We start from the raw sequence: 22,462 nt of genomic DNA on the forward strand, positions 1-22,462 counted from the left end.
TGTGGACTTGAAAACAAGCAAACAAACAAATGCCCCACCCTAAGACTCATCAAGCACTTCCCTTTCTCAGTATTCCTCCTGCAAACACCAACCAAGAACCTTTTTATCCGACTTACTGATCCCCCCCCCCTTCAGCTTATCACTCCTGTACCAGAGTTGCCAACAGCAGGAGTCTCCATGGGATTCTGTATCACTGCCATTTTTCACTATGTCTTTTCTACATATGCACCTTCTCTCTTCCCATAGGTCCTCCATTCTCTCCTCCTGTTCATTAATCTTTCCGCCCTCTGACAGCCTGTGCCGCTGTAACCCACAGCCGCTGCAGGTGGCAAGTCAAGAGCCAGCTGCCTTCACCCACTAGAAAACAATACAGCTGAACCCTTCCTTAGCATCCACATCAGACAGACATCCTTGTAACCTTCAGGATGGTAAGCAGAATTATTTACAGAAGCATTAAACAAAGTCTTTATCCTCAGTTAAACTGCCTTGATGAGAAAAGTAGCATCACTTGGCCCATGCACGGAGGGCTTTTGTGGTCTTCTATTGCTCTTAAGTTCCACAAGAGACGTAGCCCGTAGATATAGCTGTCTTATCTGTGACACACTGACCTAGCAGTTTCAGTGGTCCTTGCATGCCTACACTACCAATGCCTCTGGACATTTAGGACCTGATCCTACATGCGCCTGTGCATTAACCTGCCTGCATCCCACCTACTACTTCCAGTGTAAAACCCTCCTGCAGCCCCCGATGTAGGCAGACCTAGGTTCATCCTGCCTTAACTAACGTAGTCACATAAGGTTACCTGAGGCCACTTACCATAAACACCTTTATAATCAACAAGCAAGGAACAGTCTGTTAGGAGGAATAATATTTTGCATAAAACATGTAATACATTTTTTTGGGGAAAAAATCCAACCGTTTGAGACACACAAAGTCTTATCCAGGTCTAACACAGAAGCACAGGCTTGCATGCCCATGTTCTTCCCAAGTACATCATTTGTTCATCGTAATACAGTATACTCCCTTAAAAACTGTGCCTTGCCAACTTCTCATGGCCATGAAACAACTAACACTACAGCCTGTAGACAAACATACGTGGGATGGACTTTTCCCCAGTGAAATTCAAGATCTCATCTCTGCTCTAGAGGCATTGCTCTGGACTAAAAACACTGGGGACCTAAGGCTGTCACGCTCCTAACTTTGGGAGCGGCTAGAGGTGCTTTCCTGCCAGCAGCACTGGTGGCCTCCAGCCCCCTGGTCGGCTCCTGCACAGCCATAACTGTTTCAGGGGACGAACTGGGCAAACAACCTGAGTTAAGCATAAATCGGTGAAAGGCAAGGAGGCAGGGCAGTTTTTTGATCCAGTCCAGCCTGCTGACAGTGGAAGCGGTGTGAGTGACGGAGGGACAGGCACCACAGGAGAAGGGTGCCCACACGGATACTATGCTCACTACGAGCAGCACCAACAAAAGCACAGCCAGCAGCACCTGGCTTAGATTGACTGGACCAAGACCTGTTCCTCGCTCATGAGCACACAGAAGGCATCTCCGTCCACTCAGTGTACAACTCGGCACTCGTAACCTGTACGCAACACTCTGCTGTGTGCTTTTTTCCCCCATGCAGATGCCGCTTTCCACTCCCCAGGATGAATCTAACACCAGCTACGAGATAATCCACCACCACGCTCCAGGGATAAAGGAGCTTTGCTTTTGAAAACCTTAACAAGCCCAGCAAGACCATATGACGATCAGCAGCCTTTAAAAATAAGGGTATATGAAAATTCCTATGCAATAAAAATAAGTTCTCCGGTAAATCGTAATTTACTTAGGCTTATCACACAATCTCTTGCATAAATATAATGAAGAGCATTCAAACCACCCTCCACAGATTTTAGAAACATTTACAAGACATGAATGATGATTTACAGTGTCTAACTCTACCAAGAAAAAAAAAAAATATTCCAGGTCGCAGTGTACTAGCTGTGAGTAAGGCACTAATGACCTGACTTTTAGGAGCATTAATTTGTTAACTCCAGCTAGAGTTGGGTTGTTTAACACAGGTGAAACTGGAGGCAGGGATCCCAGGTCAGCATTCCTTATCCAGCAAAACTCTCACAGATTCTTCCCAGTCCTCCAGCATCCAGAATTAGCTATTACACCAAGAAACACAGAATTATTATAAGAATCACTTTGTGGACATGCAGTAACTTTCAATGCAGCCTAAACTCTTCAGAGATATTAATTTAAAAGCCTGAACCAATAGTTTAGGATTTCCTCTAAGCTGCAGCTTTCTCAAGTCAATATTTGTAAATCATGTTTCACGTTTCCAAGGAAACCAAGTGGGTAATACCTCTTGCAAACAGCCTCCTTCAATACACTTTTCACAGCTACAGGGCTCATAGAAGTTATTCTCGGTCTGACAAAGGAAAGCAGTTACACTTTTCCTTACATCTTCCAAGAAACCCATCAGCCTGCAGAAGCAACTGAAGCAACGTACGTAGCAAGCATCTACAGAAATCTCTGTGGACTTCGCCATCTGAAGTACACATATAATAACCTTTGTATTACCCAGCTTTCCCACGTATTTTTCCCAACAGTAGATCTACAGGTGTCCAGGGTAAACAGCATTACATCCATTTTGCACAGGCACAAATGAGGCACTTCTTAAATGACTCCCAAATCATCAGTCAGTACACCCTCTGGGGAGGTGTGAACATATCTTAACCACCCTCTCTAAAAAACGTATTATGCATCTCATGGTAAAGTTTAAATGTTAAGGAAGACAGAGACCAAATCTAGGGACAGAGTAGCATGTTATAATAGAGTGCTGCTTACATTATTTGTTTTCTATTATTTTTCTTATCTGACAGACATTTAAATCAATTTAAGGCATGACTAGCTTACTGCATCCTACAGACATAAAATAAATGGTGAGGAGCACAAAATATACTCAAAGTAATTTGGTTGATGGGATCTTTGGAAAAAGGAAGATTATCAGTAAAGCAGCAATGACTTATCTCTGTCTGAAGGAGGGAGGAGGAAAAAGTAAAGCCTGACATTCAGCAGAAACAACAAATCTATGAATTCCACTTTGATTAATGTGAAGACTTTAAAACAAAACACCTGTAATCGTATTTTTGCGCACTTGAACACTGCAGACAGATCAAAGCAACAAAGAAATCCATTTTCCTGTCTGTCAGAAGTTCTGTAAGACTTCTATTTCCAAAAAAACAGGTAATGTGCTTTTAAATTATATACTTAAAGAGCATTATGTGTCTAAATATTCTTACTGAAAAACAAAGACTCTGAAGCTTCACCAAAAGAATCCAGACTAGAAAAATCCACATTGCACTCTCACATCTTCTCGCATCTACCTACAAGATGCCCTTGACAGCTGTTTAATATTCAAAACACACATCCAAAGTTCCTCAGGATGTTGCGTTTTGTTCGCTCATAAAAACTGAACACTGGCTAAGACACGGATGCTCTTTGGTGGCTCAGGGAACCAACAGAACCATCAGCCCTTCAAGAAAGCTCCTCAACCTCCTCCTGACATAACAGGCATCGAGGCGAATCCATGGACTTTGCCTGCAACACAATTTACTGCCTCCAGCACGAATGTACAGCCTACAAGATCCACACTCAAAACACCACACGAAATAAACCTGCTGCTTCTCAACAAGCCTGGAAGGAGCAGCCAGGAGACTCCTTTGGCATTACAACAGGGGATTGTTCAAACAACAAAAATGAACCCATTACAACAGAATCACTTTACACAACGAGCCAGGCACCCAGCTACAAAAACTTATGTGGCGAGCAGTGAAAACCAATTTCTGCCTTACAAAACATCTCAAAGTTGTCTGCAGTATAAGAAATGTCATTCCACAGCCGATGACTGAGATATTAGTAATGGGCAAGATCTTCAGTGGATAACTAGTGCTGCAGCAAGAGAAATCCACATTGCACAAAAAGCATATTCAGCAGCAAATAGTTTTCAAAAGATCTTAAGTCACCACTGAGCAATAACAGGCCTTCCTTTTGCCACCATTTACTAACGAAGCACACACACACGTTTACTTTTTTCGGACCATTTGTGTCATCACCCCTTAATTTAGTAGTTTCCCTCCCCTGCAACCTGCCTTCATCCCAGAGAAGGACGACTCGCACAGAGTCCAACAGGAGAAGAGATGGGAAAGAGCAGAAACACCTTCCCAAGATCCTGGAGCCAGAACAAAGACGAGGACACGTACCAAAGGCAGCCCTCACCAGAGTACAATGAGAGAAGAAGGCCAAGGGACCCTCCTGCTAGACTGCAAATGAAGCCATGGTCACCTCAAACCTCAGCCGTCCCAGTTACACAAGAGCAGGACACGAAAGGCACCCGACCTTAGCCTGACCTAAACGGAAGAACCAGAGTTGATTTCCACATGGCGACTTGTGAGGTACTGCAAGTTTTCCCTAAGGTAACGCAAGCTCCGAGATGCCATGTGCAGCTCCAGCTGTCTGCTGCACCGACCCAGAAACCAAGGGGTTACTGCTTCACTGCAGCGTTCTCAGGAACGGCTGCAATAAATCTTCAGCAGAAATTAAGGGCTCCAGGGACCTATAACATGCTATGCCATCTCTAACACGAAAATATAAATTAAGGGATGGCTGGTTTTTACATTTAGAATTGTGTGCAATGGAAACTAATTCTGCACTGGGGGAAAAAAAAAAATAGAAAAACAGACATTCCACGGAGAAACCAAGAGCAACATTACTAGTGAAGAACACTGAGCCACATCTAAAAATTCCAATTAGTAAAAAAAGAAATCATTATTAGCCTTTGCAGAGAAAAGATTTTAAGCTAATGACTGCAAACGCTTCAGGCCCACATTTCTTCTTTGCCACGCAAAGAGCCGCACTCCGACGACAAAGTTCAAAAGCTCTGCAGAGAGCTGTTCACAAGCCTCGCACACCACTGCTGGACTGTAAGGGGCTACTTCTTAATAAACTGGTGGTTCATAAAGAACATAAAAATCATGAGCAGTAGTAAGCCCGATGGAGGAAGGCACAAGCCTACTTCAAGCACTGGCAGCCTAAACCAAGACACTGCAGCGTGCGATGGCACAGAGTTTGTCAGGAGGAAGAACTGGAGCAAACGCTGAGACTGTAACAAGTGACCGGCGGTCGACTGGATTTTAGAGAGGCAATGCTTCCCCACAGACCAATCAGTTTTGCTGTAGTGGTGCATGAGACGTGTGTAAAATTAGCTTTACAATCTATTTCACTTTCCTTTTTTAAAGACACAGATAAGTAAATGCCCATTTGTACTTCTCTCAAGAGAATACGGAGATACTCTTTTGGCAGAGAGTCTTCATCGTACTTGGATGTATTTCTCACACTCCACACCTGGTTCACTTTCCTCTCGGGCAACCTGAAGCATTAATAAAGCCCTTCCTTTGACCGCCACTTTTCAGTTTTCTGACTTGCTGCACAGGGCTACACAATGGTCCTTGTTCCCAAGCCCAACCCTGCTCACAGGATCTCGCTAGTTACGTCAACTTGCAAAAAGAAAGTGACACAGCCAAACTTCCTTCTCCCTCTTTGAGCAAGAGGAAGGGAATTCCACTTCTATTATTTTTCAGTAACTCTGCATCTTACATCACTTTGCCTCGCTCAAGGAGATATACAAGTAGAAATGGAGTTACCACACTGAACAAAACTATACAATGAAAAAGCTAGCAAAAAAAATAAAATCTTTTTTTGGCCTTTAGTTGCTATGTCAAGAAGTTAGGGAGAAGGCACAGGAAAAAAAAGGAGAAAGGCCCACCTTTAGTTCGGATTCCTTGTAAAATGAGGTTACCTATGATCACAGGTTTAAAGTCAGAATATGTAGAAATTAAGTTTTATTTACATAATTATATCTCCTTGAGAAGACTGAGGAAATAGAGCAGTACATTAAATATGGAAGTCTCCAAAAAGGATGAAATAATTACAGAGAAGAGCTCCCATTTGTTTGAGTACCAGCAGGACTTCAATGATAAGGTCACTGTGAAAGAGCAGAACTTCCCCAAATGGAGCAGAGCTCAGCAAAATCACCTGGTATTCCTACTCATTCTTTTAAAACTGGTATGATTAATGCACAGCAGATGGGGGGGGGCAGAATATCCAAATAACAGCATTATTACATTTGAAATAATCCTGGAAAAACATAGGAAGAAAACAAACAGAGCGAGCAAGAGACAGAAATGTCTGAGAAGTGCAGCACAAGGTACGCACACCGAACACGGAGCCTGGGCGATTCTGCTCAGCCGGCACCTCCAGCCAGCGAGCACTCTATTTCATACTTTAGATACAATACACTGAACAGACATGTCCGAAAAGGCACCTGAGAAATGGGGTGTCAGTGTCATCAGCTGAGAATAAGTGAAATATTTGAAAAAGTTATTTTCATAGGCAGCTTCACAAAATGAGAACAGATGGATAGTCCTATCTTTTGACAATGTTTAATACTCCTAGCAGCAGCAGGCTAACCAACTGTGCTCCAAAACCTGTCTGATAAAGAAATGGCTTTTTTCTGTAACATTATTATACATTCTAATGGAAAATATTGACCCTCCTTTAAACTATTCAACAAAATAACATTTGAAATTACAAAACCGATTTATATTCCTTCTTTCATCAATGCTCAGGCAGTACTCATTTGGCATCGAAGTTTCAAAGAAACTACCAAGCTGACAAAAATCACAGATTAAACAAAACTGAAATGTAGTAAACTAATCAATAAGCAGGTGCATAATAGAATATCTTCCTTCTCACACCTTATTCAATCACCATAGACCAATAACCAGCTCATTCAGAAGTTGAGAAATCTACCAGCAGCAAAAGAAACTAGGCAAACGTGGTTTTCTCTTCCAGTCTTGTAATATGAACAATATGCTGAAGAGTGAGACCTACTAGTTCTAAAACTCTCTACGATATTTTAAACAGAAACTATGACTTTCTCTTAACAACCAAGTACTCTTTCTCCTTTATTTAATATAAAAGTTAGTTTTAAACAAAATAATTTTTACTAAGATTTTTAAAGTAACCTGACACTTTAAAAAAACAATCAAAATATTAATAAAAAATAATTTCAATGGTGTTTTCTACAGTTCATACGAGTTGCAATTTCCATATAAGTATAGCTGATAAAGTCCACAGTACAATTAAATCATCTACCAAACAAGAAACACATCATCAGTCATATTGTAATATTAAACATGCAGAAACTAAACCTCAGTAAGTGAACATTAACTCCACAAACTTTTTAAATATATAGGGATGTATACAATGCATTATCTCAGCTAAAAATCTGAGTATACTCTGCATTAAGACTATTTCATCTGCTGCACACCAGCATGCTAAATGTCACCTACCCGATGGACATCACTGGGAACAGAAAATCAGTAAGAACTGCAAAAACCAAACAAGATTTAAACTGATTGTTTAAATCAAGTTTTCCTTCCTGCTACTTTCAAGTCAGAAAGATTTAAATCAATTCACCCTCTTCAAGACCCGCAAATTAAAACACTGTTCAATTATGCAAACTCTGAAAATGAAGATGGAGAAAAAATTGACAGGCAACTGGTTGACCACTCACTTAAGAGACAGAGGTATTACAAGGTTAAGTGGCTGGAAGGCAAATATATGGATAAATACAGGGTACAAACAATGCACAGAGATTAATTACAACCACTGGAACAGCTTACCAAACACGACAGTTGATTCCCCATCGCATTAAGTTTTTTACATTACAACTGTCTACTCACAAAATCTTCCAACTCCAAGGGACCATGCGTGCTTCACACAGGTCAAGGTGATACTCTGCTGATGGCATTATTTAAGTTGAATTAGATGATCATAATGGCTTTTTTTGCTCTTCAGATCAGTGAATCTACAGTTTGATCCCACGTTGAGAGCTCTTCTTTCTTCTCACTTCACAAAGTCCTGCCCCCCAGTGAGTATAACTTCATCTGACTTTAGAGTATGTTCCATCTGCTTAACATGCCAACCTGTCCACCACCAACTAAAGACTCTGAACAGAACCAGACACCAGCTGAAACCTTCTTTCGGGGTGGCACTGAACTCAAAATGCAGCATCACTCTTCAATGACCACAAACACTTTTCAAAGCCTTTTCACTAAGTCACTGCAGACTTCAACCATATTTTACACGCTGCTCTATGGAGTGTACCTAACATGTTCTTTAGCCTATGACACAGGGAATCAAATCCTTCTCTCAACACAGGACTTCACGGTTAGGCAGAAGACTGCTGTACAGAGAGCTAGGAAAGCCTGCATCAGGCACAAAGAGCAAAGGTGATGGTTGTAAAGCAAACAGCCTAGAAGTATTCCTAAACCACTGGACTAAGAGCCCAGTTTCAAGCTGGAAGCCAACTACTAGACATACAGCGCTTAGGCAGGTCTCCAAACTTCGTACTACAGACTGGGAGAACTAATTGAATTCGGCACCTGTGGCTGAATTTGTTCATCCAGGCAGAAATCCTTGGAAGTCGTTGCAACTTACACGTTGGTTAAACCTGGCTTCATGGCTTCACTTCTCCCCTGGCACTTGCAGGACTGTCAGGATGCTTTTAGGACACCCTTCCCATACTTGACACCATTGCCAATCCTCAAGCTTCGTAAAAGCTGTGGTCTAGTCGTTCAGCTTTTAAACAGAAAACACTGTAACGTCTGATGAACGCTGACTGCAATTACTGTTTTAGATCATATCACATGATTACCGTAGCATGTGTCTCATTTCTGCTTCTTCTTACAAAAATTACTTTTACAGATTCTTTGATATAGATAAGCCTAATTCAGTAAACCTGAAAATTTTTAACACTGTACAACACAAGAATACTTCCACTGACTATTTTCCTATTTCTAATATTTAACCGACATGAAAAGAGAACTTTTTATGCTATGTTTCTGTTTATGATATCACAGTAATACCCAAGGAGCCAGCGTGGACACGGGACTGAGCCTGGGTCGCCCTAGGGCTGCTGAAAGACACTCCAGCACCCATGGCTAAACACAGGGGAGCATCCTCACCCCACCTGCCCCGCTCTCTGCCCAGCCAGAAGCCACCATGGAAAGCCACGCTCTCAGGAAGGCTGCCCTGCTCAGAGGGCTTGCCTGTTCGGTGTTGAATGACTGAGAAAAGATCCCTTACGTGGAGCAAGTAGCAATCTTCAGCATATTTATACACATAACGCTGTAAGTAGCATCAAGGGCCACTGGCTTCTTTGCTTGGATGGGCTGAAAACACAATGTTTTTAAGAAAGCCATACATACGTGGCACTTCCGTAATACCTGGGAGGGATCTGAAGGTACAAGTATTTTTCATTTCTGCCGATGGGCTTCAGGCTATGCCCACAAGAGGACCTGGGTACCAAAGCGCTAAGCTCCTGGTGCTGTCCCTCCTGTAGGAAACCACAGCCAGGCAGGAGTGCCGGCTCTCACAACACACAGGGCAAGTTAAACACCAAATAACAAAAGCCATGAAAAGAGCCCACAGAAACTGCTATTCCATCCCCACCACCACCAAATCCTGCAGGGCCAGGAAAGCTTCTCCCAGGATTTCAGCAGAGCAGGTCTCCTCTCACCTGTCTTTAAAGAAGTACAGTGCACGCATCAATGTGCGAGCTAAACACCTGAGATGTCCTCTCCTTTCAGCCAGCAGAGAGGCTTTCTGATGGGCTTTTCGCCATGAAAATGATTCTGGTGTTGTGATTTTAGCACACACCTCCGAGGTGAGGATGAGCTAGGCTCCTCTTTTTGGGAAAAGAATGTATTTTATTCAAGCCATCCACCAGAACTGACTTAGCCAAGTGTCTGTGATTGCCATGCATAAACTCAAGCCTCCCATCTCTGCCTAGCCCACACGCTTCTCTAGCATCCCCATGAAAAAGAAATACTGTCTTCCTAAAGCCAGCAACACGTGAAACATTACGGAGAGCACATCTCCAGCAAGCACAAAACAAATCCATCTTGGGTACTGGCTGGGACGCAAACAAGAAAAGGTGTACTACATCTCATAATATTTTTCAATTTATGCTATTGTTTATATCTAATTGTTCAGTGTGACTATTGTGTAACTTTACCCCAGAGTCACAACCAAAAATTACAAATCTATCACCCCCTCAAAATAGAAGGTCCGTAATTATTGATATATACTCTTTAGACAGATGTCGAAGACATTTTAGCATAATGTTGATTTATCCAAATATAGATTTGGAAAGTAAAAGTGAAAATGGCAACGCTTTCTGAAATAGCAGCCTCCAAATCTGCCTGCTAACAAGATTGAGTTTGCATGCTCTCCCTTTCAAACGAGGAAAAATAATCCACTTTGCTCATTTTTTTTCCTTTCAAAATTCTGTAGGGCATTGTCTGTACAAAAGATTTCCTTGGGTAGATGGAACCAGTGAAAAATTAAGTCACATTGTAACTGTTACCAATTCATAGAAACTGGATAGGAACGGTTTTCCCCACCTTTGTTTTCTTTAAGAGAAATCTTTCCATTTTCCACTTCACCCAAATTTTCTTGCAACTGAAAGATTCTCTGAGAAAGGAACTGGAAGAGCTCCAACTACTGTCCAACACTTAAAAAGATTTTCAAGAGTCATCAACCACAGTTCTTCACATGCTCTTCCAGCCCATACTTGAAGACCAACTCAAAACTGGTTTATGCCAGCACTGCACACTCAAAATAAAGACAGATACAAAAAAAAAAAAAAAATCTCTGTATTATTCTGATTTTAAGTCAAGTCCTCCTCAGATTCACGTCACATGTTACCACATAATACAGCGGTTATTTTTCTTTCTTTTTTCCTAGGAAGAACTGGCAACGGATACCATTCATCCTAAATATCTCATTGGCTACCTCGGATGACGTGTTATCACATCTGCTATAAAAGCTGTCCTCAGTTTTTAGCACACCATCTGAAAACACTGGTCCCATGGAAAAAAAGGAATAACAGCTATGGTAAACGACAACAATCACAGTTACTCTTTGAAATTCATGTTACAATTTTCTAATATTACATTATTCCATTTAACAAATGTCAATCATTTTAGACAAAATTCTCAGTGACTGCTTTCGCAAAGTTTGATTTGAAAGTTTTTGAGAACACACCAGTCACTTCTGACAATTCTGGTAGCCGGTAAAAAAGCAGCTAAAATATAATTCAGAATATTCAGAATATTTTATTTGGATCCCCTCAGGGATCCACAGAAAAAAAAGACAGAAACCGTTGTGGTTGGATAGTTGCCTTTGCCCATGTCAATGCCAGTCTGTTGAGAGCTGAACAAAATATCCAAGAATTGCAGTTCGCCCGTGCTCACAAAGGCTTCCAGAGCTCGCTGGTAGCACCTCCGACTCCGCTAATGGCCCTGAACTTATTTCCAGCTGGCCTGAGCTCCCTGCACATCCCCTGCACCGAACCAGCCAGCCAGCACCACTGCGCTTCCCACGCTGCCGTCCGGGACCTGTGAGGCTCCGGAGAAGAGATGTGACACCACAACCGGCAAAGCCCTTCCTAGCCACAGCAGAGAAAGAGAGACTATTTCGGCAGTCATCGAGGAGGATCACTGTTAGCACCCATAACCTCATGCTCTCTGCAGTGCTGACCACTGAACAACGCCGCACGCTAATTAGGGTCACGGCTTACCCCCTCACAGAGAGGGTAATAAAGTGGCTGTCCCAGGGGACATCGGACAAAACCGAGACCAGAACTCAGGTCTCCCGACGCGATACACCGTTTGATTAATTATCCCCTTTGAGGCGCTGATGTCCAAGGTCACGCATTTGATTGTTCTACGTTTAAATGATGAGAACACACTCGCCCCACAGCCAGGAACAAAGCTTGGGATTTTGGAGTCCCATCATTACTCTGCTACGTAGCAAATACCGTGCAAGCCGTTAGCAAAGAGCGTGCTTCATTCCCGTCCTCAAGGCTGGTTCACAGAGAGGACAAAAGCTCGCTACCACTAACCAGACATTCCTTAACTCAAGTGGTGCTGGTCTGCACTGCAACTCCAGAGCCTGTCAACACCAGCGGTACCAGTGACCAACAAAAGGACAAACACCATTGCACGTGAGGGCATTTGTTCCAAGAAAAAAAAAATAATCTGTGAACAAATAAACAAACCATGAGATTATAAAAAGAAATGCAGGCATTGTTAGGATTGCATTCAGAGGATAGGAAATGCCAGAGTGCAACGGTCTTGCCAAACTTTATTTCGTATCACCGAGCGTATATTTTTAATAGTCTTTAATTGTGGGATCTCCCTTGACCCTAACAGGCACTATTTTAGTTCCAATATACCTTAGCTTTTGCATTCTCCTGACTTTACTGAACTTGAAAAAAAATGCTAAAAAATAAAATAAAATTTTAGAAAGGAATAATCAGCAAGCCAACACCTAAACAAGCCCCACCCTTGTACCTGCAGCTGAGGGGCCTCCTCTGAGACAGGAGCTGATGTGCATAGATGCGGAGCGCACAAAGAAACATAGTCAGTACGGAGCAGACAGTCCCTGAATATATTTCACGTGACTTCATAGATCCACTCCCAAGTTTTACCATATATTTCAGTTGAGAAACACTGGGATGGCTCAGGCCACCATCCCTTCCCAAAAATGCAGGAAACGACAGAAATAGTTCTAGGACCAAGGCAAACCATAATTTAAAGTTGCCTTCTCCTAATCAAAACACATCATTCTGCAGCAGACATAAATGCAAAAAATATTTGTATATTCTATGTTGACTTTGGTTTAGACCACAGTCTAGATCACGCCTTCTGATCAATACCACCAGACTTCACACTCAACTCAAGAAAGTGAAGTCCACATAAGCTCAGGGCTACATACGCTGTAGACAGACTGACATTTTGGCAAAGCCGTGTTAAGTTTTCCTCTTCCTTACATCTCTCAGTATTATTTTAACGATTCTCTGCCACCAAAAGGTAAATAAAATTAATTAAAGAATACTCTACCATTTTTGTATTACAGTTATTGCTTAGGAGCAAAGATGAGAGCACAGACTCCAAATAAATTTCAAACCTACCAGTCGCACCAAACTTTGCAGAAGTATGAGAAAGTTCACAGATTTTAGGGCACCAAGTCTAAGCAGACCTCCTGCACAGAAGGGAGCTTCCAAATGCCAACACAGCACCACCAGCAGAGCTTGCTGGGTTTATATATGTAAACCAAAAGTGACTGCACAACTATCCTCACATTTGTCCTATTTTACCCACTGTGCTAGGTCTAGCCAAGGCTCCAGCCAAGTTTGTCAACACAGCTCTACGCCTAGCTCTAAACTAAAACAATCGTTTTGACACGGAATCCTCACATACAACTCTTGCTGCTTTTTTTTTTTTTGCATTTAATACCAACTTCAGACAAAAATTATCATTCAGCTGAAGCAAGAGGACTGTCTAAAGTTCAGCTGTCGAACACAGGGTAAGGTTACAGAGAGCTTTTTCCACTGACAAACAACACTGAAAGTGTCCTTAGCAGTACAGTGCAAAAGCATTTCCCTTTCCGAGCGCAGGCATGCGTTTCATTTTAAAAAATTAAGTTCTTTTTCCCTGCATAGGAAGCGTAGCCATTTCACGCTTTCACATTCGCCCTTCCAAGACTCCAAATTTGCCCAACAGGTACAGCCCAGCACACCTTGCACAAAAGGAAAGGAAAAACCGCCACCTGACTGCTCAACACTCCTCTTCGCATCTCACTTCGAAACCGCACGCTCATTGTATGTTTTCCTCTTAGCTGGGGGAAGCGAACACGCTTGTGTTTGCAGCTCCTCCTCTTTCAAAGGCGCACAGCTGCAGCTGTAGTAAACAACCACTAGTCAGGACCTGAGAAGGTCAAAGTCTCGGTGCTGCATCCATTTCAACTTTTCTAAAAAATGAAATTTCCATTTCAAGAAATTTACTTTTTTTTGTCTCGTTTTGTAGTTACGTCAAGGAAAGGCAAGCCGCAACCATCCCCCGACAAAACAAATCAAGATACAATAATTCCAAGGCAAAACACTTCAGTAAAAGTATTTCCTCCAGCTTTGTCAATACACAAACTCCTCATTCGCAGTCTCGTATTTTACTCGATTCGAACAAAGACTTGGTGCAACCCAACCTCGTACTGACGAGACCTGCCAGACGTGGCGACGACACTCACTGAAGGAGCGAGCGACGAGGTCGGCCGTGCCGAGAAGCGGCGGCGAAGCTGCGCGAGGCTCACAGAGCTGATCCAGCAGCCCCAAGCGCGGAGGCTGCAGACTACAGCCCTGGGAAGGCGAGCATCAGCAAGCATCACCTACCCAGTGAAAAGAAAAGGAACACACCTTCCCTTTAGTTTAGAAACTACCCAAAATCTAAATGCCAGGATGCTCTTCTACTGCTGAAACTCGCACCAAACTACGCAGATCTTCCGCCAGCCTGCGGTGCGGTGGAGAGGCAGGCATCGCCTACTGCCTCCAAAAACACGGTCTGTATTTCTTTTTAATGACAGCGGGTACTGTCACGCACCACCTTGGTCTGGGCAAGGAGGACAACGGTTGCTACCACAGGTCTTTACAGCCCAAGCCCTTCGCTGACCCCACTCTACCATCTCCCATGGAGAGGGAGCGGAAAACAACAGCTGTTTCAGCCCCGCTGCGTTTCAGCCTCCGCTCATCCGAAGCAAAACCTGGCTCACACAGGTTCGGGTCTGGCTCATCCCGACAGAAACAGCTGGCAGAGGACTCCGCGATTAGCCTGCTCTGGAATCTTAAAGTTTATTTTTAAAAGTTGTTACGCGCAGTCTTCTCGGGCTCTCAGGGGCCTTTCCAGCAAAGGTTTTTCTACAAGATAGCGCAGGAAAGCCTGGAAATATTACCACTAAGCATCACCGGAGGGGTGAGAATAAATAATTAAAAATACCTCATTTCCCATCCCCCCTTCTTCACACGTCTGCTATCACCTCGCTATCCGAAGCAGAAACCAACCAGTATCTCCCACATCCTAAGCCCCCTCCCACCCTCTCCAGCACACGTGCAATCACTCATCAAATGCCCCATGGCATATCTCCTCCCCAAAAAAGCCTATTTATTCCCCACAGATGGGGGAGAGAAGAGAAAATACGATTTTTCACAGCCCTTTTTAAATGCTATTGACTACTCCATGAACTGGGGGGGAGGGAAAAAAAGAGGGGGGGGAGCCCAATCCACCTTGTAAAGCTGTCGGTATCCTAACGAAAAGGTTTGCAAAAGGTGCTCCCCAAATTGCCCCCCCCCCCCCCCCAGTCAATTCCAGCTACTAGACATTGGAAAAGAAAGGGGAGGAAAAAAAAATAAAAGCGGGGGAAAAAAAGAAGGGAAATGCCACTAGTGTTGCTCTGGATGCAGCGGGGGGGAGCACCTGGGGGTGCTGGCCCGGGGATGGGTGCGCACGGGTGCCACCAAGGGGGTGATGTCATCCCGAGGGGGTGATGTCATCCTGCCGAGCTCCAGCCCGGGCACCCGCCGCTGCCGGCAGCTCCGACCAGCTGCCAAAGCCTTGAGCAGCACGGGGACCAGAAAAAAAAAAAAAAAACCAGAACAAAAAAACCCAACATTAAAAAAAATTTAAAAAAAACTAAATCCACATGCAATGTTTCCTTTGCTATCCGTGACGCTAGGTGACACGCCGGCTTGCAGACAGCGGTTTCGAGTTGATTACGTCCTGTTAGAAAGATATTCCCCCTCCCCCAGCACGAATAATGTATTTTAAAAAAAAAAAAAAAAAAAGCAGACCTGGTTTATGCAGCCTTACGTCACTAATAAAACGCTGCTATCGCTCCATCTGTGACCTATTCAGCACAGTCAGTAATCCCGCGCTAAGACCACTTTGCTGTTCCTGTACATTTCAGAGTTGGAGACCAACCAGCAAGCAGAAAATGGAGCCCGTACGCCAGCGCTATATAAAGCGGCCTCGCAAACTTGTCACGAATGTCTACCTGCCGCGGCAAGACAAATAGCAAAAAAGCAAAAAAACACGGGGGGAGGGGGGTGGAAGAAGCACACCCTTTATTTCACAATGGATAATGAAAAAGGGGGGGGGGAATCGATTTGCTTACTTATTCACAGGGAGGGGACGCTGCCAAAAGCGAGCAAGCTCGATATAAACCCCGCCGCAAGTGAACTTCTCTTCGGTGCCTCCCACCAAACTGCTCGTACCTGCTCCCTCAGCATGTGAAGCTGCTATTTTCCACGCCAGCCCCTCTGCGGGAGCCCAGCTCCCACAAACACCCACCGCCCGGAGGGCAGCATCGCATCCCTGCGCGGAAGAGGGGAAAACAGAAAACTAACCCGGAGAGCTGCTCCCACCCGCCTCCCCCCCAGACCCCACGCCACCCTCGGCGCCTGGTTTCGGGGCAAGGAGCCCCAGATCTCACCCCCCGGAGCACTGGCCGGGCGGAAAGCCGTCGGTGGGCTCCCAGGGCGATGCCGGTGCCATGGGGCGCGCGTCTCCCGCCCGCAGCCGCTCCGGGCGCACGCTTTTCGCCGTGAACGCCAGCGGTCTGCTCCCCGAGCAATGCCAGCCGGCTTCTGGAAGAGCAAATATTGATTTTATAGAGGGCAATTATTTCGGTAAGAGGTAACAGAGCGTTACACTCCGGTTTTTATTTTTCCCCCTCCATACTGCGCAAGGCTCTGATTCCCCCCCGCCGTGTAGCGCTGCACTCTGATTTATATATTTTTAATAATATTTATTTTAGATATTAAGTTTTTTTTCGACTGCCTCCAAAAAAAAAATAAGGCGCAGGGGCACGACGGCCGCCCGGGGCCGGCAGCACAAAGGGCCGGGCGCTCCCACCTCGCCGCTCACCGCTTTTTTATTTTATGTAGTTTTATTTTATATTTTCCTCCCGCTTTTTTTCCACACCCCCCCCCCTCAGGGAAGAAAGTTGAGGGAAAAGTTCGGGCGGCCAGCGGGGGCGGCCCCCAGCACCCCCCCCCCCCCCCCGAGAGCGGGGGGCAGCGCTGCCGCCGGGGCACCGTGAGGGGAGGGGGAGGGGGGCGGGCAGCGCCGTTCACCCCCGGCGCCTCTGGGGGGGGGGGAGGTGCGCCCCTCCCCCCCCGCCGCTCCTCTTCAAAATTATTTCACTTCGGTATATTTATTTTTTTTAAGAAAGCCGGCTGGGACGGCGGCAGCGCAAGCGGACACAGACGCCGGGCGTTTATTCCGGTAAGGAAGGGAATCGGCACAGACCTGAGCAGCAGCGGCGGAGCAGGAGAAACTGTTCCCTTCCCCCGAGACGGGGTCCCCGCTCCCCTCCCCGCGGCTGGCGGGCTGTCCGTCTGTCCGTCTGCCTCTCCGCCCGCCCCGCTCCCCCCGGGCGGTGTCACGCCCGGGCTCGCCGCCGGCCCCGGGAAATGAATGGGGGCAGCCCGGGGACCCGCGGCGCTGGCCGCCGACTTACCCCGCGTCACATGATGAGCCAGGGCCAGGCTGGGCCGGGGGTGGAGGCTCCCGGCGCCGCCTCGCCTCGCCTCGCCTCGCCGCGCCTCACGGTGGGGCCGCCGCCGCGACACCCCGCCGGCCGCTCAGACAAAGGGCCCCGTCCGGACCGGCGTCCCCCCTCCCCGGCTCCCGGCCCCTGCTCCGGCCGCGGCGGGCGCCGGTGGCGTCGCTGGCATGCGGCGCGTCCCCGCCCCCACCGGCAGCCGGGCGGGGCGGGGGGGAGGGAGGGGAGGGGAGGGAGGGGCCGCGCCCCCGCCCCTCAGCAGCCCCGGGGCCCGGTGCGCCGCCCGCCCCGCCCCGGAGGGTGGGGACGGGAACGCCCGGCCGCGCCGCCCCCCCGACCGGCCCCGGCCGCGGCCCCGGGCGCGGGGGGGAAGGCGGCGGGGAGGGGCAGGGCGGGGCCGGCAGCGGGGGCTCGGGGGCGCCGCGGGGAGGCCCGGGGCGGGGACGCGGAGGGAGGCCCGAGGGGGGCAGGGCGGTGGCGGCGCTGAGTGGAGCCCCGGGGGGAGGAGGGGGGGGGACACATGGCGGCCGCGCCCCCGGGGGCCGTGCCGGGGTGGGGTGTGGTGGGGGGCCGACACCCGGGGCGGTGGGGAGGCGGGGGGGGGGGCGGCGGGGCCGAGGCGCGGCGGCGGGAGGCCGGGCGGCGGGGGCGGCCTTCGCCGCCGCGGTGCGTGCTGGCGGGCCGTTACCTGGCGGGCTGCGGGGGCCGGGCGCCGCCAGCCTTCCCTGTTCGCTTCCTTTTTTCTTCCCTTTTCTGTTTTCTCCCCCGCCGTAGACCCGGTGCGGCTTGCGAGAAGTACGCGAGGTGGGTTATTTTTTTTCCCCTGCCTGGAGGCCGGTGGCCCAGCCCGGGTCGCGCCTCTGCGAACGGAGAACTTTATGGGGAGGTTTTTCACACGCGAGGGCTGCAGATGCTGGCTTGTAAAGGCTTGAGTAACAATGTACAGAGAAACAGATTCCAAAGCCTGAAAGTTTGTTTCAAACTCTCCTTATTACACGGATGTTTTGAAAGCAGAACTTTAAAAACCTCAGGAAACAAAAATCCTGAGAGTCGGCGTTAAACTTTAAGAAAGCAGATATGTATTTCTTTTCAGAAGTGTTCCTGCGCGTACGTGTTTACCCAGTGAAATCCTCTGGCAGAAAGCTCCTGGCGAGTGACAAAGCCATGAAGCTGGCCTGACGGGTCACCTAAGGGGCTCCCTTGCCTTGGAGAGCCTTTTGTCAACGCAAAGCTTATGTGGCCGGTTCCTGCCTCCTCCCCTGTGGCTCCCGTTGCGTGAAGCAAACACGGCCCTGGCCAGAGGGCAGGTGAGCTTTGACCGCCCTGGCTGCTAAGATGGTTTCTGGGCAATGTGTGGCAGGGATTCAATTTAAGGAAGCTTAATCGCCTTGTGAGTGGGCAGGGTGCCGTGCTGGACCCTGGCGAAAGCCGTGGTCAGGGCTGGTAGACAATGGCAGGTTCTTTATGAGTCCCCACTCCTCATCCTCCGCAAATTCAAGCTCAGCTCAACAGCTCCAGAGGATCCCACTCGTAACAACTATTTGGTGAATAAAACGCAAAAAGAGGGATCCCCTGTCTAGTAGCACGGCCCACCGCGTGAGTGTGTTTGTAAAAGCCCCTGTAGCGTGCATATTTACACAGAAAGCCGGGCTGAGCGCAGGTAAATAATTACTGCTAAAACACTGTCGCTTTCAGTAAATACAAACTAATATTTGCTGCTCTGCACAGTATTTACCGAGGAAGCCGGAAGAACCAGAACCAATGTTTGTTCCCTTAGAGGATTTCATGCCAACTGCCTGAAACACGTCTATGCATCGCTTCGCCTGTTCTCCCTGTAACTGGTGCTCCGCCGCCTTTTGGCATAAACGGTTTAGCGAATGCAACCCTTTTGCTATTTTATCCCCGAATCTTACTTCTCTTTCCACAAGGTTAAAAAAAAAAAAGGGACAGACTAGCAAATAAATGTTAAAATGGATATAAACAGAAGACTGCCTCACAGTCTATATAAATATATGTCTCCGCAAGCTATAAAGGGGATTAGGCGTGATTTGCCATTATAATTTTGCCTCAGGTGTTATCATTTCCTTTGGAGAAAAGTGAGCATAGAGTTAAAATACAGTCTAATGACCTGAGCAACATATTTACTTCTATTAATACTTTAGATACGGAACCAGCTCCAACAACTCACCAGAAGTTACATATGTGGTTCGTCAGATTTCAGACAGTTTTACCCAAGTCAAAAGTTAACGTTCTAACACAACGTTTTAAAATATAAAATACAGAATCCCATAGGAAGCAGGATACTATAGAACACTGCTGGAAACACTCCCTGGATAGATGCATGGCTTATATTCAGATTTATGAATAAAAAACATGAATATTAACATTCATCCTTCTTAACCACTTGGAACAGGGAGCAACGATTTCCCAGCGCTGCATGTGCTGCCGAGAAAAACTGGTTTCTACCTACTGAGGTTAAAGGATTAATGAATACTTGGCACATGAAAAATGAATAGTGATAGCGGGAAGAAGATTGCATGTAGACGGTGTGATAAGGTGCGTGACAGAGAAACATCGTGTTACACGCGTTGCTGTGCCCTGAGAAGCAGACGGAGCTCATTCCCACTGAATTTCAGATAAAATATTTAAAAACACCAACATTTCTTTTGTCGTGCTTAGAAATATTTTATTCATTTATCGAATATATCTAAGGAAATAGTCTAGAAGAGGGGTTGGCTGACTGACATCTGCTGATAAAATTTGTTCTCCGTGAGCTTCGTTATGTGCTATGTTGGCTGTTTGCATGGTCTATTGCCTGCTGCTGAGAACCATTACCCATATGCATGAATTTGCAGGGCAGCATCTAAAGCAAAAAATATGTAGCTACATTCGCAGGAGAAACGTATTACATGATTATATATCAATAGATTGATACAGAAGTAGGGATATTACACATTAGTGTTTGATATATATCACAGATTTATAGAGAAATGTGGTTCTCAATCACAGGGTTTTATGGAAAACCTGTCCTACTAAATCACTGTCTTGGCTCACTCCATATACCTGACCCCTTGGCTTCCGTTCTCATCTAGCGTAACAACGCTGCGCATACATCGTCTGTTTGAAAATGTTCTGGCCTACATTTTAATACAGAAATACTTTGAGAGTATTTAGTATTTCTAAATATTTAGGAAGTTCTATTTTTCTTCATTTTTTTTCTTGAAAGAAGGAACCTTTGTCACATTTCCTAGTAATGGATGGGACTTTTCAGTATGCCATTTTTTCAGAAACAAGAGAGTCTTGAATTTTGAAACTGGAACCTGAAGAGTGTATTGCCATATACAATTCTAAAAATAGAAAATCATACTTTTGAAAGCTGGGAGAACAAATTGGCCCACAGAACATTTTTGGTTACTTACTTTTTCATAAGCCTGACAAATGTGTTTACTTGCGTATTTCAGACGACTTCTGTAATCTTCCTCTACTTCTGCCATATTGCCTACAAAGCAATACTGCTACTTTACTTTTATCAAGTCCCATCACTTACAGTCCCACATGGCTCCTTCCTGTCTTGCTGTGGCTGTTCCTCCCCGAATGGAGTTTCCTAAAACTTACCAAAAAGAAGGTCCTGTAAAGTCTCCCCATAATGTTCCTCAGCCTCTCGCCTCTCCTATATTTGTCCTCCACTGATAGAGAATATTCCTCACCGTTCTTCCACAGTATCCATTGTCCTATTTACATTTTGTCTTGGATCCTAATCCAGCAAATCTGCAAATAAATAATACAATTTAGCAACTTAGAAACTTCTACCTTTAAATTAAACATGTTTTAAATCTTGCCTCTTTTTTTTTTTTTATTCAGTAATAATGAGTCAATCATTTTTCAAAATGGGGATTGGCATCACCAGCAGAGAGCACACTGGAACCTCAGAACAAAAGAAAACAGAAAATCAATAGCATATTTTAACAATGTGAGCCTGAAACAAATAAAGATACGTCAGAAATAAATCAGTAATGTGCTGAATATTGAGAGATTTTTGTTATTTAACTTAACACCAGTTCTAAAAAAATCACTTAAGTTATCTATTGGTTATTCCATTTCAGCTTGTATTCAATTTTCTAACTCAAATAAACTAAAAAAAAAAAAAAAATCAACCTCACTACCCAAACCAAAAACTAAATGCGTTTGTATTTGGGATGCATGGTTAGACAAAAGCTTTAACAAATTACGTGATGTATGTTAGAAGACAGATTGTGTTCATTTGCTGAACTTGGGGAAACCTTTGGGTTGACAGATAATCAATTCAAATACCTGCAATTGAGGGATTGCGTTACTAATTCGTTTCACAAGCCTTCCTTTTGGATACAGGCACATAAACGGGGTTTTTTTTGCCAAGGAATTCAGCATATCAGCCTTTTGGATGTGGTTGCTGTCTGGCAGTCCAGTCTGTGATCATCTGCCAAGTGCTTCCTCTGCTCCTTCTCCACCCAAACTGGTGCTCAGCTCAACACGAATATGTGGGCCTTGCCCCTTTATCCAAGAGCCACCATCAAGCATGAGGTTGCAGACATTTTCTGGGCAAGGACGATTTGAGTCTACCTATGAAGTGTTTCAACATGCCCAGCCCTCTGCCATGAAATGCTAGGGTTTGTAGTCAGGTTCTAGGTGGCCGTTAACCAAAATGGTCAGTCTAAAATGCGGAAGTACAACTGACAAGTAGTACTATCGTATTTCATGTGACTCACTCAAACATCAGCACTAATATTCCTTGGGTATGAAAATCGTAGCTTTTGTACACTACATTTGTGTGTTTTCTGTAGTTTGTATAACCCAATTGTTCGTTCTTAGACGATCAGGAAATCTTCTTCCCTTCAGCTCACTCTCTTTAAAGAAACCCAACAAAACCAACCTAGCTCAGCGCATAAATGGCAGCGTTAGTGTACACAGTGCAG

At 45.6% G+C, this 22,462-nt stretch overlaps 1 protein-coding gene across 4 annotated transcripts in view; it reads right to left on the reverse strand.

The window, feature by feature from the left end:
• The window catches only part of KLF12 (KLF transcription factor 12), a 256,583-nt gene extending 238,937 nt beyond the window's left edge, over nt 1-17,646 (reverse strand). For 2 of the 4 annotated variants that reach the window (XM_075423015.1, XM_075422969.1), the window contains exon 1: nt 17,466-17,646. The gene's annotated coding sequence lies outside the window, so the exon portion shown is untranslated. Of the gene's footprint in view, nt 1-16,436; nt 16,536-17,254; nt 17,422-17,465 lie in introns of those variants that run through there. The other 2 variants (XM_075422990.1, XM_075422977.1) reach the window with 2 other exon arrangements.
• Between the last annotated feature and the right edge of the window lie 4,816 nt (nt 17,647-22,462).

The sequence above is a fragment of the Opisthocomus hoazin genome, chromosome 1 (genome assembly GCF_030867145.1).
Source record: "Opisthocomus hoazin isolate bOpiHoa1 chromosome 1, bOpiHoa1.hap1, whole genome shotgun sequence".
Lineage (NCBI taxonomy): Eukaryota > Metazoa > Chordata > Aves > Opisthocomiformes > Opisthocomidae > Opisthocomus > Opisthocomus hoazin.